Source organism: Podarcis raffonei, chromosome 15 (assembly GCF_027172205.1).
Source record: "Podarcis raffonei isolate rPodRaf1 chromosome 15, rPodRaf1.pri, whole genome shotgun sequence".
Lineage (NCBI taxonomy): Eukaryota > Metazoa > Chordata > Lepidosauria > Squamata > Lacertidae > Podarcis > Podarcis raffonei.
The window spans coordinates 1,792,863-1,808,546 of NC_070616.1; positions in this window are offsets into that span (position 1 = coordinate 1,792,863).

Sequence of the window (15,684 nt, forward strand, 5' to 3'; positions counted from 1 at the left end):
GCCCAGGTTTACTGAACTTGTTTTGATCCCTCCTCCTTTCCAAGAAAAAAAATCAGCTGGATACTCTCTTCCCTTTTTTGTTGCCGGGGTGAATTTAGAAAGCGCCTTGCGGCCTTTCCTTGCGCTTGGAGTTGTAGCCAATGCAAGCCCTGCTCAGAGTAGACCCATCGGAATGAATGCACGTGCCTGTTGGGCGCCATTGATTTCCATGGGTCTACTCAGTAGCCTTCATATTTTAGTCCCTCTCTACTTCATTTTCTTGCGATCGCTGCGCAAAGAGGCGCAGGCGGCCTTAAAACGCGCGTCCTTTACGCGCGACGGAAAGCGGCAATATATGCAGACGTACAGTATTTGCGCGTTTCCAACACGGGCGCGCCAAACTTTGCAAGCGCAGATTTGGGCGGCAGGGGGCGCTTCCCTCCCTCTTGCCATCCTAGGAGTGACTTGTTCTGAGCCCCGCCCCCAGCCCCCAACTTTTTGCCAGTCTTGGCAATGGATGGTCTCATGCCCTAAATCCGGGCGATGACCTCACTACCGGAGCTGGGATCAGGAAGGAGCGACACTTCCCAGAAAGACACGTGGATCATCCAAGCAGCCGCTCCCCCCCCCCACGCGATCTCTATAGATCCACACGCGCACGCGCGCGCAGGCACGCTTAACCACACAAGAGATGCTGCTTTGGGAAAAGCAGGAGGGGAGGCGCACGAGGGCCCCCAGGAAACAATAAAGGCAGCTGCGAATTATTAATTGTTTAATTGCCCGCCCTCCATCTTAATGTCCCAGGGCGAGTTGCAACATTATATTAAAAACAGCTTATGCCCTTTGACGTAAGACGGGGTAGTTTTCCAGCTACTTAATACCAGCTACAAATAAAGCCAGGAATGGATATGGACTTAGCATTGATCATAGAAAAATAGAATTGTAGAGTTGGAAGGGACCCGAGGATTATCTAGTCCAAACCCCTGCAATGCAGGAATACACAGATGATAATAATAATAATAATAATAATAATAATAATAATATACTATTTATACCCTGCCCATCTGGCTGAGTTTCCCCCGGTTTCGAACCTGGAACCTTGGTGTTATCAGCACCACGCTGTAACCAACTGAGCTATGTTGTTTTTTTGACCAGTAATACAAAGTTAAGGTTGCCATATTTCAAAATTTCCTGCACAGTTGTTTGCCTTTTTTTAGGAAGACCCCCAAATTGTTAAGCTTTTGGGGGGGAACCTCCCCCCCCCAAAAAAAAACCCCAGTGATTTTAAACTTTTGGAGCTGTTTCCGATTGGGCAAAATCCCCCCCTGACCCTGATGCCATTTTTACACCCGAAAACCAGGACATGTCAGGAATTTTCCTGAAGTATGGCAAGCCTGATGAACTTTGGCAAACATATAAAACGAGAGGGAACGGAATGGGTCACATGTTAACCTCAAATCGATAGAGGAAATATGCAATTTATCCATTTGTTTTCATGTTTATTTCATCAGTTTCTATCCAGCCTTGTGAAACATTTCACACGAGGTGGCAAGCAATAATAAATATATAGGAACAGAACATGTAATAACACAAAATGCTCTTTTTCAGGGAGTGGGCAACCAAACCTCACCTTTGGAACTCCCTGCCCATTGATACTCAGAAGGCACCTTCAATTAATTTTTTGCAGCACCTGCTATAAACATTTTTTTCCCAGCAAGCCTGCCAAGGCATGTCATTTTAGTAAGCCTAAGATCCAGAACATGCCTACACCATTGGGTAGGATTTCATTCCTTATGTGTCAGATTCAAATATACAAAACTCTCTTCCACCACGGAATTGCACAATTTGGCTGTTCACGTTGTGTTTTGCTGCTTTAATTTTTCTTCAAAATATGTTCATTTGGAAAATACAACCTCTGTTTTGGAACTTTGATTACATTTTTTTTCTTGTTTAGTTCAACACAATTGCTGGATTTATATTTTAATTTTCTAATCTTTTATTGGTATTTTAAATGCATATTCAACACTGTCTTGTAAATAGCTTTGAGGTCTTCTGTTCTAGTAAAACATGTATTTTGCACAATACCCTCCACTGAGTATTGGATAAGTAAAATGTGGAATTATGCTATTAAGACAAAATTAAACACATCATGAAACAAAATTAAACATGGCTGTATTGACTGGGGATGATGGGAGTTGTTAACAAGTCCAAAATTTCTAGAAGACATTCTGCTGTTGAAGGACTTATTTAATTTCTTCCAAACCTATTTAGGACTACTATGATCTACACTTGGGACAGCAATTGTATTCATTTAGGGCTACAATCATATACATAACCATGTTTATGGAAGACAATCTTACTCGGCTATGAGTGGTCGCCAAAGAAGAAGACGACATACCAAGGAATAAGTCCTGTTCTTACCCCTGAGCCGACATGTACACAATTGCCTTGCCAGTTTGTGAGTTTCCATCAGTTACAGTGGTACCTCGGGTTAAGTACTTAATTCATTCCGCAGGTCCGTTCTTAACCTGAAACTGTTCTTAACCTGAAGCACCACTTTAGCTAATGGGGCCTCCCGCTGCTGCCTCGCCACCGGAGCACAATTTCTGTTCTCATCCTGAAGCAAAGTTCTTAACCCGAGGTACTATTTCTGGGTTAGCGGAGTCTGTAACCTGAAGCATATGTAACCCGAGGTACCACTGTATTTAACCAATTAAACTTGCATATCTTTGCAGATCAGCAAAATAGCATTATTTAAGGAACATAAACTCCTATTAAATATTGCATGTAGAAGTTGAGGTATTTGACATTACTTGTTGGGTCCGAATAGATACGATGGCTTACTAAGGTAAAGGGACCCCTGACCATTAGGTCCAGTCGTGGCTGACTCTGGGGTTGCGGCGCTCATCTCGCTTTATTGGCCGAGGGAGCCAGCGTTTGTCTGCAGACAGCTTCCAGGTCATGTGGCCAGCATGGCTAAGCCACTTCTGGCGAACCAGAGCAGCGCACGGAAATGCCGTTTACCTTCCCGTCGGAGCGGTACCTATTTATCTACTTGCACTTTGACATGTTTTCGAACTGCTAGGTGGGCAGGAGCAGGGACCGAGCAACGGGAGCTCATTCTGTCACAGGGATTCGAACCGCTGACTTTCTGATCGGCAAGTCCTAGGCTCTGTGGTTTAACCCACAGCGCCACCGGCTTACTATTGTCCCTCTAAAAGTGTTTTGAAGAAATCACTTTAAGCAGTGATGGCCTATTTTTCACCCATCTGCTGCTTTGAAGGCTTATTGGGCTTATTTAAAGGGATTGATTGCTGATTGTACTTTTTGCATCTCATTACCATTCATCCGTCCCATTTCATTTTTCTCCTTTGAACTGGGTGAAGTGCTTCCTTCTGTCTGCACTGAATATTTTCCATTATTCCCATTTTCCATTATTCCCATTATTTGTTAGTTTTCTCTTCACAAACTTTTTTTAACCAAGAAGTACATAACATTATATTTATCTTCATCATCTCTCTCGTATTTTATTGAGGCAGGTATTTCAAACTTTTTTAAAAAATAAAAACACTTTAAGGCTGCCCCCCCCCATTGCTGAATCATTGGACTGGATTCTTTATCCATTCACAGTCTGCAGAGTCATAGATGTTGTACAGTATCCTTTTATCTCTTGGAGTGCTTGACTTTTCAGGCTCACTTTGTAAACACAAGATGAGTCAACGGAATTGCGATCCAGACCAATGAAGTTCGGTGTCATCAACTTGTGGGTTAAAACGATTTGTTTAAAATCACTGTACATGTAAATTCGCATACGAAAGCAAAAATATCTCTGCTATCTCTGTTCTTAATACAACCATCTCAGCCCTGCTGAGTCAACGATGACCAATGTGCTGCAGTATAAGGGGCTCCTTTTCAACATCTTATCAGGACAAAGAAAATGCTTCTTCACACAGCACATTGACAAATTAATGGAGGCGGGATAGGCTATTGATGGCAGCAATGCTTCTGAATACCAGTTGCTGGAAACCACAGAAAATACACTGTATTTTTCCATGTATAAGACTCCCCCATGTATAAGACGCCCCCTATTTTGGGGGACTCAAATTTAAGAAAATGGGGGGGGAGAGATGGCTCAGAGTTGTTGAGCTTTTCTTAGGGGGGATTGCCGAAAATTGCTCACCCATGCGCAGTGGAAAATCCGCCTGTCATCTGTCCCCTCGCCGGGGCAGAAACTTGCCCAATTGCCGCAGCATCAGCCTATCAACACCAGCCCTTGACGCACCATCCAATAACACGCCCAGTAGCCGATGGCAGACGCAGCAGCAACCAATCAACGTCCGCCCTATGCACTATCCATGTATAAGATGACGATCCCCACTTTTTAGCATATTTTTAAAAGAAAAAGCCTAGTCTTATACACGGGAAAGTACGGTATATATACAGTGGTACCTCAGGTTAAGAACTTGATTCACTGGAGGTCCGTTCTTAACCTGAAACTGTTCTTAACCTGAAGCACCACTTTATCTAATGGGGCCTCCTGCTGCTGCCATGACACCGGAGCACAATTTCTCTTCTCATCCTGAAGCAAAGTTCTTAACCTGAAGCACTATTTCTGGGTTAGCAGAGTCTGTAACCTGAAGCGTCTGTAACAGGAAGCATATGTAACCTGAGGTACCACTGTAAATGTTTACTTAATATCAGTTCCTTCTCACAGAGGGGCTTCCATGGCCATCCAAGCTCTGCTTAAAACCTTCAAGGAAGGAAAGTCCACCACCTCCCAAGTGAGTCCGTTCCACTGTGGAACAGCTCTTAACCGCCAGAAAGTTATTCCTGATGTTGAGTCGGAATTTCCTTCCTTGCAACTTTAATCCACTGGATCGGGTCTTTCCCTCTGGGGCAGGAGGAAACAAGCTTCCTCCATCTTGCATGGGGCAGCCTCTCCTTCGTCTTCCATGTGATGGACTCTCCGCCAAGGCACGTTTTTCAACAGAGCTTGGACAGACAGCCGTCGGGGTTTCTTTACCTGTGACTCCTGCAGTGCGGGGTGTCGGGCTAGACGACCCTTGGGGGAATTCTGAGATTCCTGAGTAAAATAATAAATGTGTGTGTGTGTGTTGGTGGGCAGGGCAGAGTTGGGGTGGGTCATGTTCACCGGAGCCTGGCCAGGCAGGAACGCCAGCTGAGTCAACTGCATTCCTCCGGCATCACGAGAAATCTCTCTGGAAGCCACTAAATCCTGTTAAGGCAGGCGACTGGTACGGCAGTTCAGGTCCACCCTCTTTCTTGCTGAAGAACATTCCCATAGAAGAAAAGAACCAGAGAAGGCATGAGGTGATCTAGGTTCGTATTTGTTGTAAATAAAAATATGCCCTTTTCCCTTATGGGGTATCCAAGAGCCCATATAGAGTCCTTACATAGGTTCCCTATTGGTAGGAGAAAATAACAGAGGCCAACCAGAGAATATTGAGAAGCAAAGCAGCTAGTAAGCCTGATCTTTATTGATCTGTTGCAACATGGTGCTCCCCTCACTCGCAGGAAAGGAGGAGGACCCCCAAAAATGCTGTGCAAGGGCTTATAAAGACTTTTGAAATTCCCATCCTCTAGATCAAGAACACCCCCAGAAACATCACAGAAGGGGTGTAACCTAAGACCACCCCTCAGATAAGGCGGTCTAAAACAGAACATTTGCATGTTGTTTTCTCCTGTCGCTTTGTTTATTTCCTGTCTGGCAGGTTACTTGATTGGATTTCTTGGGGAGCCTGGGCAGTCTTTTGTAATGATAAGGCTCACACCCTTATTCAAACACAGATTAAGACAGGATTTGTGAAGGAAGAGACAATGGGGAGGCTTTTCCATTTTGACCATGCAGAGAAACATTTGCTCAGTTTAGGAATCAAAATGGTTCCAGGTTGGCTTTCCTGTGCTGATCTATGTATGTGTGGTTATGAACGTTGCCATATATCTAAGACCATAAAATTCCTATCACATATTGTGATAGGAATTTTATGGTCTTAGATATATGGTAATGTTCATAAGTGTACCAACCAAGCACATACATAGATCAGCACAGGAAGACCAACCTGGAACCATTTTGATTCCTAAACTGACCAAATCTTTTCTCTGCAAGGTCAAAATGGAAAAGCCTCCCCATTGTCTTTTCCTTCACAAATCCTGTCTTAAGGATATGTCTGTTTGAATAGGGTGTGAGCCTGTGACATTGCCCAGGAACTACCGTAAGTATTTCTCACTACAAAAGAGTGGCCAGGCTACCCAGGAAATCCAATCAAGTATCCTGCCAGACAGGAGATAAACAACAACAGGAGAAAAACAATATTAAAATTTCTGTGATGTAGGTGTGATGGATCTGAGGGGTGGTCTTAAGATTACACCCCGTCTGTGATGTATGTATGATGTTTCTGGGGGTGATCTTGATCTAAAGGTGAAGGTAAAGGTACCCCTGCCCATACGGGCCAGTCTTGACAGACTCTGGGGTTGTGCGCCCATCTCACTTAAGAGGCCAGGGGCCAGCGCTGTCCGGAGACACTTCCGGGTCACGTGGCCAGCGTGACAAAGCTGCATCTGGCGAGCCAGCGCAGCACACGGAAACGCCGTTTACCTTCCCGCCAGTAAGCGGTCCCTATTTATCTACTTGTACCTGGGGGTGCTTTCGAACTGCTAGGTTGGCAGGCGCTGGGACCGAGCAACGGGAGCGCACCCCGCCGCGGGGATTCGAACCGCCGACCTTTCGATCGGCAAGCCCTAGGCGCTAAGGCTTTTACCCACAGCGCCACCCGCATCCCTGTGATCTTGATCTACAGGGGGGCAATTTCAAAAGTCTTTATAAGGCCTTGCACACTATTTTTCGGGGTTCCTCCTCTCTCCTGCGGGAGAGAGACATTATCATTACAAAAGGCTGGCCAGGCTCCCCAGGGTATCCAATCAAGTGACCATTAATAGGTAACCTGCCAGACAGGAGATAAACAACACACTCAGATTTCTGTTGTAGACCACCCTTTCTGTGATGTGTCTGGGGGGTGGTCTTGAGGTACACCCCTTTCTGTGATGTATGTATGATGTATGGAGGGGTGGTCTTGAGCTTCAGGGCGGGCAATTTAAAATGTCTATATAAGGGCGGACACACTTTTGTTCTTGGTCCTCTTCCTCTCCTGCGGGTGAGGGGAGCGCCCTGTTGCAACAGATCAATAAAGATCAAGCTTACTAGCTGCTTTGCTTCTCAATATTCTCTGGTTGGCCTCTGTTATTCTCTCCTACCAATAGGGAACTTATGTAAGGACTCTATATGGGCTCTTGGATACCCCATAAGGGAAAAGGGCAATTTTTGTTTATAACAGTGTATGTGTGTGTGATGTTCAAAAAGAGGCTTCTTCCTTTGTGTTGCAAGCAAGACAGGCCTTGCCTTTTGTTTTCCCCTCTCAATGAGGCTGTGCTCTCCAAACTATCGCTGTATGGAGCGCTCCTGCAAAGGGTTTGCACACCTCAGAAGCTGAGGATCCAGAGCATTAGGCCACTGTCCACATGTTTGAAGATCTTGAGTTTAGAGGAAATGCGAGAACGAGGTGACAAATGTAGAAAAGAATGCATGACATGAGAAAGCGGGCAGAGAGACCTTTTCTTCCTTCCTCATAACTCTTGGGCATCGTAGGAAGCTGACTGGGGATGGTTCAGTAGAGGTTTTTTATTTTTATTTTTAAAAGAGGACTTGTTCACGCAGCACAAACTTTGGAACTCACTGCTGCAGGAGCAATGCTGGCTTTCAAAGAGGACTGGGCAAATTGATGGAAGGTAAGCCTATCAAACCACAGAGCCTAGGGCTTGTCGAAAAGAAGGTCGGCGGTTCAAATCCCCACGATGGGGTGAGCTCCCGTTGCTCGGTCCCTGCTCCTGCCAACCTAGCAGTTCGAAAGCACAAAGTGCAAGTAGATAAATAGGTACCGCTCCGGCGGGAAGGTAAACGGCATTTCCGTGCGCTGGTCTGGTTCGCCAGAAGCGGCTTAGTCATGCTGGCCTCATGACCCGGAAGCTGTACGCTGGCTCCCTCGGACAATAAAGCGAGATGAGCACCACAACACCAGAGTCAGTCACGATTGGACCTAATGGTCAGGGGTCCCTTTACCTTTAAGCCTATCAACATCTGCAAGTCACGATTGCTTTGCTCTGCCTCCACTAGTCTAAATGTGAGGCTACCAGAGTTGTGGTTCGCGTACAGCTTTAGCTGGAGGGACCAGGAGAGTTTTAGAGAGACATCATCTCCATTCATCACATGCACAACAGAACATCAAATGCAGGACTCCTATTTGAAACTTTGGAATAACCTTTTCGCATGGGATTCTGTGATCTGGGGGAGGAAGGGAAATGTTTGCTAAGGGGGAGTCAGGTTCTCATGTTCCTTTTGAAGAAAAACCACAATTTTTTATGTGAAGGAACATGGCTCGCAGTGACATTTCCCCTCCCCACCTTCTCCTACTTCACTTGGGTTCATTTTGGGAGAATACCATATTTTTTGCTTTATAAGACTCACTTTTTCCCTCCTAAAAAGTAAGGGGAAATGTGTGTGCGTCTTATGGAGCGAATGCAGGGTGCACAGCTATCCCAGAAGCCAGAACAGCAAGAGGGATTGCTGCTTTCACTGCGCAGGGATCCCTCTTGCTGTTCTGGCTTCTGAGATTCAGAATATTTTTTTTCTTGTTTTCCTCCTCCAAAAACTAGGTGCATCTTGTGGTCTGGTGCGTCTTATAGAGCGAAAAATACGGGTAATTAGTGTTCAGTTTTCATATTCAGCAGTTCTGCTTGTCACCTCCAGAGGGCACAATCACACAACAAAATTTTGGTAGTTTCAGAGATCAGGTTGTGATGTCCAGGAAGCAGCAGCGGCTCAGCCTGTTAGGTGCATTGAATTGGATGGGTTTTAGTTTTTTCAATTTAAGCTGCTTTTGAATCTAAACAGCAAAATTATCAATAAGAAGAATTAACAATTATAATTTAAGACTTTAAAAAAATTAAAAAACAGCAATGGGTTTAAAAACAGAATAAAACTTTCATCAACTTTCTAAATATCTGGGCAGGCTTGCCTAAACCATAGTGTTTATAGCAAGCACTGAAATGAGTCCAGTGTAGGCGCTCGCCTGGAGTCAATAGGCTGGGAGTTCCAAAGTGTAAGATAGTTGCCTCATTAAAAGGAATGCAAGCAAAACCACATAAAACCAGAGCAAATCCGGTATGGCTCCCCTTTATCACATACACAACCCAACAGGACAATGACAATAATCCACCAACAGCATACAAATCAATATGGCTAACCTGATCCAAAACACCCACCCACCTCACTCACACATGAAAACAAAGATCACCACAGCCAATCACAAGCAAACAATCACACCCTAGGCCAACCCCAACCTCTCTCACCACCAAAGGGACACAAGTGAAGAACACAAGCAACGCTGACACCAAACTCTACATACATTAAACATAATAGAAACACTGCCACCCGACCCCACCCCCATCCATCTTCCCTCTCTCCACCCCCCCTTTCTTTTTTCTTTCTTTTTTCTTCTCCCCCTAATGCCTCAACAAATGAAACGGATTTGTAAAAATGTTACATGGAAGAAGAAGAAAAAATACGAGGCACTACACTTCTGTAAAACAAGAAAATCCTTAATAAAAAATATTTTAAAAAAAATTCAAATCAATGCCATCAACATTCAAAAATTAAAAAAAAATAAAAATAAAACCAGAGCAAATAACCAAAAATAAACACCAGATGTGATGAGATACATACAAATATATATTAAATCTAATCCAGTGTCAGGTCAAGAGAGTGCAGCGTGTTGTCAAGAGGCAGAATCAAAGTTTTGGAAAGTCATTTATATCTGTGATATGAAAAGACAATTCATTCATTGGAAGAAGGGGGGGGTGTTCTGGATGACCCAGTCTGAAACCATCAACCTGGAGGAAATAAAACACTCAATCAAATCTGTTTGTCAGCTGGCAGTGGAGACTGTCCCTGCTGTTTCACATTTGCACAGGTGTACAGAAGAAGAAGAAGAGTTTGGATTTGATCTCCCGCTTTATCACTACCCGAAGGAGTCTCAAAGCGGCTCACAATCTCCTTTTCCCTTCCTCCCCCACAACAAATACTCTGTAAGATGAGTGAGGCTGAGAGACTTCAGAGAAGTGTGACTAGCCCAAGGTCACCCAGCAGCTGCATGTGGAGGAGCGGGGAAGCGAACCCAATTCACCAGATTACAAGTCTATTGCTCTTAACCACTATACCACACTGGCTGGTGTACAGGTTGAATGGGAGCTACACCCAGGGAAGGAAGCCTCTCACAAACCAGATTTCGCCAGCCTTTTGAGAAGGATGCTCCAGCCCCGCAAGATCCTCGGGAGCTGAGGTTGCGTGCTGGCTTTGCTGGAATCCCTCAAGAGCATTGGCTGCTCTCTCTTCTGCCTGCCAATCCCCCTCAGGTCCCTTCCGATGAGATTCCTTGTTCTCTTGGAAACAAGGCATCAGGCTCTTCGTTGGTGCTGCATCGGCTGAGTGCCAGCAGGAAAAATGTGTCTCTCTCTGGAGGAGCAGGAGACAGAGAGAGACTGGGGAAGCAGGACAAGAAGGAGACCACAGAGAAAGGGAATCTAAAGCTCCATCTGCACTGTGCATTTAAAGGAGCATCGTTCTGCTTTAAGCAGTTGTGGCTGCTTCCCTGTTTCTCAACCTTGGGTCCCCAGATATTGTTGGACTACAACTCCCATCATCCCTGAGCTCTGGCCTAGGGATGATGGGAGTTGTAGTTCAACAACATCTGGGGACCCAAGGTTGAGAAAGGCTGCCCCAGAGAATCCTGGGAAGTGTAGTTTATTCAGGGTGCTGAGAGCTGCTCTTCGCAGAGCTACAGTTCACAGAGTCGCCTGGGAAGGAGGACTGATAGCTAAGCCACTCTAGGAATGGTAGTTCTGCGAGCGGAATATGGGAGTCATGAGGACTAGAGTCTTATTTGCTTTTCAGGGAAGCTGGCAGAGCATGTGTCCTGCATGCAGAAGGTCCCAGGTTCCGTCGCTTTCATTTCCAGATGGGGTCTAGGAGACAACCCTGCCTGAACCCTGGAGATCCACAGCTGCCAGTTGGTGTACTGATGTGCTGGCCTGGGAATCCGATTAAGAGGCTGAACCGGAGGAATCCCAGCCTGCACAGGAGTCCCTGCCTCCAGGGCTGGCTGAGCTGGGGCAGGGCCTTGATTCTGAAGCGCCTGCACCTGTGCCGGATCCTCAGGAGCAGGCACCAGGTGAATCCACTCTGGCTCCTGAGGCGATTGAGGACGCATTGCCTACAGGTGCGCCTCTCCCAGCCCTGTCAGGGGAAAGTGAGTCTCCCCCTGGGTCCAGTAACCCTCCAACCTCTCTTGAACTGCAGAGGCTCAGGGCAGAGAGGCGGAGGGAACTGGTTTCTCCCAGGAGGAGTGCTCGCCTTAAGGCCAGGAGAGGCGGGTCTCCTGGGGGCCGGGACCGCCCCTGGCCTCAGAGAAGATAAAGGCCAGTCAGCCCGGTCCCAGGTTGCGGGAGCAACATCGTTGATGAGCTGTTTCGGCCAGCACCCAGTCCTGTTCCTCCAGAGTTCCTGTCCTTGCCCGGCTCCTCGCTTTGGACCCCGCTTCGCCCATGAAGGACTGTCTGCCGACCCTCAACTCAGGTCCTGGACCTCGCCCCACGGTAACCTCCCCCCCGGGACCAGCACAACTGAGCTAGATGGCCCAATCATCTGAGTCAACATGAAGCAGTTTCCTATTTTCCTGTTTAAAGCAACCCTTTGCTCATCAGCATGAGGACTAGAACCTTGCCATATTTCTTTGGGAGAAGGCCTAGGGCTTGGTGACAGAGCCCCCGTCTTGCCTGCGGAAGTTGCCAGGCTGAGTCCACAGGTAGGGCTAGGAGAATCCCCTGCCTGAAACTCAAGAGAGCAGCTGCCAGTCAGTGTAGGCAATACTGAGCTGCCTGGACTCCAGGGCCCAGGTTGCTAAAAAGAGGTTCTAAAGGAGGAAGGCAGCGGTGATTTCTCAATGTTTCATGGATGGACAGGATCAGAGGCACGTGAAGGGGTCCTCCGCTCTGGGGCACTGGGGCAGTTGGCCCCACAGCCCTCAAAGCTTTGCTTGCTGCAGCTACCTAAGATCAGAACAGCTCAGGCATCGAGAACCGGTGACTCATTTTCCTGCAGTATCAGTGGAAAGGGGGGAAAAATCATCTAGCAACAGAGACTCGGAGACACAGCAGGTTTCAGCTGCCCTTTTCTGGGTTTGGAATTTTTCTCCATGTGGTGAGACTGACGGCCGGCCTGGGCATGGTGGGGGCAGATTTGAACCCAAGTCTGAAACTCTTCACTCTACACCACACTGGCTCTCAGCATACATGCATGTTTTTATTGATTAAAGTATAATTGCAAACATACATTAATATACAGTGGTACCTCGGGTTACAGATGCTTCAGGTTACAGACTCCGCTAACCCAGAAATAGTACCTCGGGTTAAGAACTTTGCTTCAGGATGAGAACAGAAATCGCACAACGGCAGCGCAGCGGCAGCAGGAGGCCCCATTAGCTAAAGTGGTGCTTCAGGTTAAGAACAGTTTCAGGTTAAGAACGGACCTCCGGAACGAATTAAGTTCTTAACCCAAGGTACCACTGTATACATTAACTTCCCCCCTCAAGCAATATTTCAGGATTCTGGTTTCATTTCTGCGAAGCATACCATATTCTATCGAAAGAATAAAGAATCCATGTTCCAATTTTCCTAAATCATCCAACAGCAGAATATATATGTGTGTGTGTCTATTGATCTATTCTTGTGCGTGTTTCCAATCTGTTGTAAAATGCTTCCATTCTAAGCAAGGGAAGCAGCAGTGGGCAGGACAGGGTTAAAGGCTACTTGGGGTCAAGGTGGGGGCTGGACAGATCCAATGTTCCGCCTCTGGTTATAAAGCTGATTCCTATGTTTCTTTTTAATCCATAAGTTTACATTTAAGGGAAAGAGAAGCATCTCCCGTTGGACAAGTATTCCAGGCCGGAAGGACAAGTATTCCTCTCCCATGATATAAAAGACACAACACAAAAGGAAAAAGGGATTGGGAGGGAAGAGGAAAAAAGCAAGCTCAGGCATTCCTTCTCTGTTCCAATGTTGGAATAGAAAAGATTTCAATGGGGAAGAGGAGCCAAAGGTTTCTCAGCCCAGCCCTGCAGCTCCACATCTCCCCTTCTCTTTGAGCTGATGTAATGCCCTTGGCCAGGTGGGAGAGAGAGCATCCTTTGTTGCAGAAATCACAGGTAAATGGCCAGGCCTTTGTCTGGAAATGCCATAGCTGCTTTTTTGCAAGAGAGCCTGCCTTTTTCTTTCTCCTCCTTCCCTCCCACCACGCCAGGATGGGGATGACGTCACCCAGGTAGCTTGCTAGGAGGCAAATGAAGGAGAGAGAGAGAGAGAGAGAGAGAGACAGAGCAGTCTGAGTTAGACAGAAAAAGAGAAAAGGGGGAATGAAGTCTGGGCTCTGCCAAGATCTTGGAGTGCTGCCTCAAGAGCCAGACCATTGGGTCCAGCTGGCTCAGCAGCGTCTGCACTGACCGGCAGCATCCAGTGGGGAGGGTCTAGAGGCAAAGTGGGCGGAGAAATGCAAATGTTGACTTTGTACAGACTAGTTTCTGCACACTCTGCCACACCTATATACATTGGTACCTTGGGGTACATACGCTTCAGGTTACAGACGCTTCAGGTTACAGACTCCGCTAACCCAGAAATAGTGCTTCAGGTTAAGAACTTTGCTTCAGGATGAGAACAGAAATCGTGCTCCAGCGGCGCGGCGGCAGCATGAGGCCCCATTAGCTAAAGTGGTGCTTCAGGTTAAGAACAGTTTCAGGTTAAGTACGGACCTCCGGAATGAATTAAGTAGTTAACCTGAGGTACAACTGTGTATGTGTGTATGTGTGTGTGTAGAGAGAGAGAGAGAGAGAGAGCGCATTTTGTAACCCTCCATTTCTTCCAAAGAGCTCAAGGTGGCGTCCCTTCTGAAGGCAGCCCTGTTCAGGGAAGTTTTTAATGTGTGACATTTCAATGTATTTTTAATCTTTGTGGGAAGCCGCCCAGAGTGGCTGGGGAAGCCCAGCCAGATGGGCGGGGTACAAATAAATTATCATCATCATCATCCCTGGTTCTGCTCCTCCCACCCTCATTTAATCCCCACAACACCCCTGTGAGGTAGGCCAGGCTGAGAAGCAGTAACTGGCCCCCAAGGTCGCACCCATTGAGTTTCATGGCTGCTTTGAACCCTGGTCACTTCCAGGTCCTAGCTGGACATTCTAACCTGGCTCCCCTTCCCTGTCCTCTATTCGGACAGGCAAAGAGGCAGAATCAGACCTATTTCCAACATTCATGTGAGGGGTATGAAGCTAGGCTGGGGAGGGGTGTGTGGCTCAGAAAAGGGAGTGGCCTAAGGAGAGTCCCGAGGGCCATACAGAGAGGTCTGGAGGGCCACATTTTCTTAAATTTCCCAATGGATGTGGAAATGTGAATAAATGAGCTTACACGTGGAATAATGAGAAAAGCTGAAATTGACATATTTGGTCACCCGTTACCTGAAAGTCAATCTCCCATAAATAAATGGGATTTACCAGCCAATAATCACGGTTAAGCTCACGGGGCTATTTTTTACCATGCCGGCCTAGCTGAACCCTTTGGAGACAACCAAACCCTGCCTGATTTGCAAGGAAATCTCTCGGTGCACAAGCCTCCCTCTGACGTCCGCGGTGCATCTGTGCATTTTAAGAGCGAGGCCCAAGTCTCCACTGAAGCCACAAGGAGGGCCCTGTGTGTGCTTGTCTCCACAAAACACCCGGCAACATGGCTTGATGTGAAGACGTGTGCCTTCCCTGATAAGCCACAGAGTCACATCAACACAGCCTGGGGAGCCAGCCAGCCAGCCAGCCAGCTCGCTCCTGATGCAGTCCCTGGTCCTTTGCAGATTGCAGAACTGCCTCCTGCAAGCGCCTGGTGCCTACGCAGAGCTGATCCTGTGGAAGAACTTCTTCGTTTTCAGCCACTATGAGGAAGTTGGCAGAGAGATGCATTACTGTATAATAGAAACGACTACTGCTTTCATCTTCTATTTGGGAAGGGGCTGTAGCTCAATGGCAGACCAGGAGGTCCCAGCTTCAGTTCCCGACAGTATCTCCAGGAAGACCTGGGAGAGACTCCTTCCCTGAAACCCAGGAGCATTCTTGCCAGTCACTGTTGGCAATTCTCTGTATAATGCAGCTTCCTATATTACTGCTATTTCAAATGAATATTTTATACCATTTGAGGTAAAGCTCTTGTCGCCCTAGATTTTCAAAAAAAAATTTGCTAAATAAACGTATTGTTATGAATAATAACATTAGCAACAACTGGTGATATAATGCAATGTTTATAATAAAGGTAAAGGTACCCCCTGCCCGTACGGGCCAGTCTTGACAGACTCTAGGGTTGTGCGCTCATCTCACTCTAGAGGCCGGGAGCCAGCGCTGTCCGCAGACACTTCCGGGTCACGTGGCCAGCGTGACAAGCTGCATCTGGCAATCCAGCGCAGCACACGGAACGCCGTTTACCTTCCCGCTAGTAAGCGGTCCCTATTTATCTACTTGCACCCGGGGGTGCTTTCGAACTGCTAGG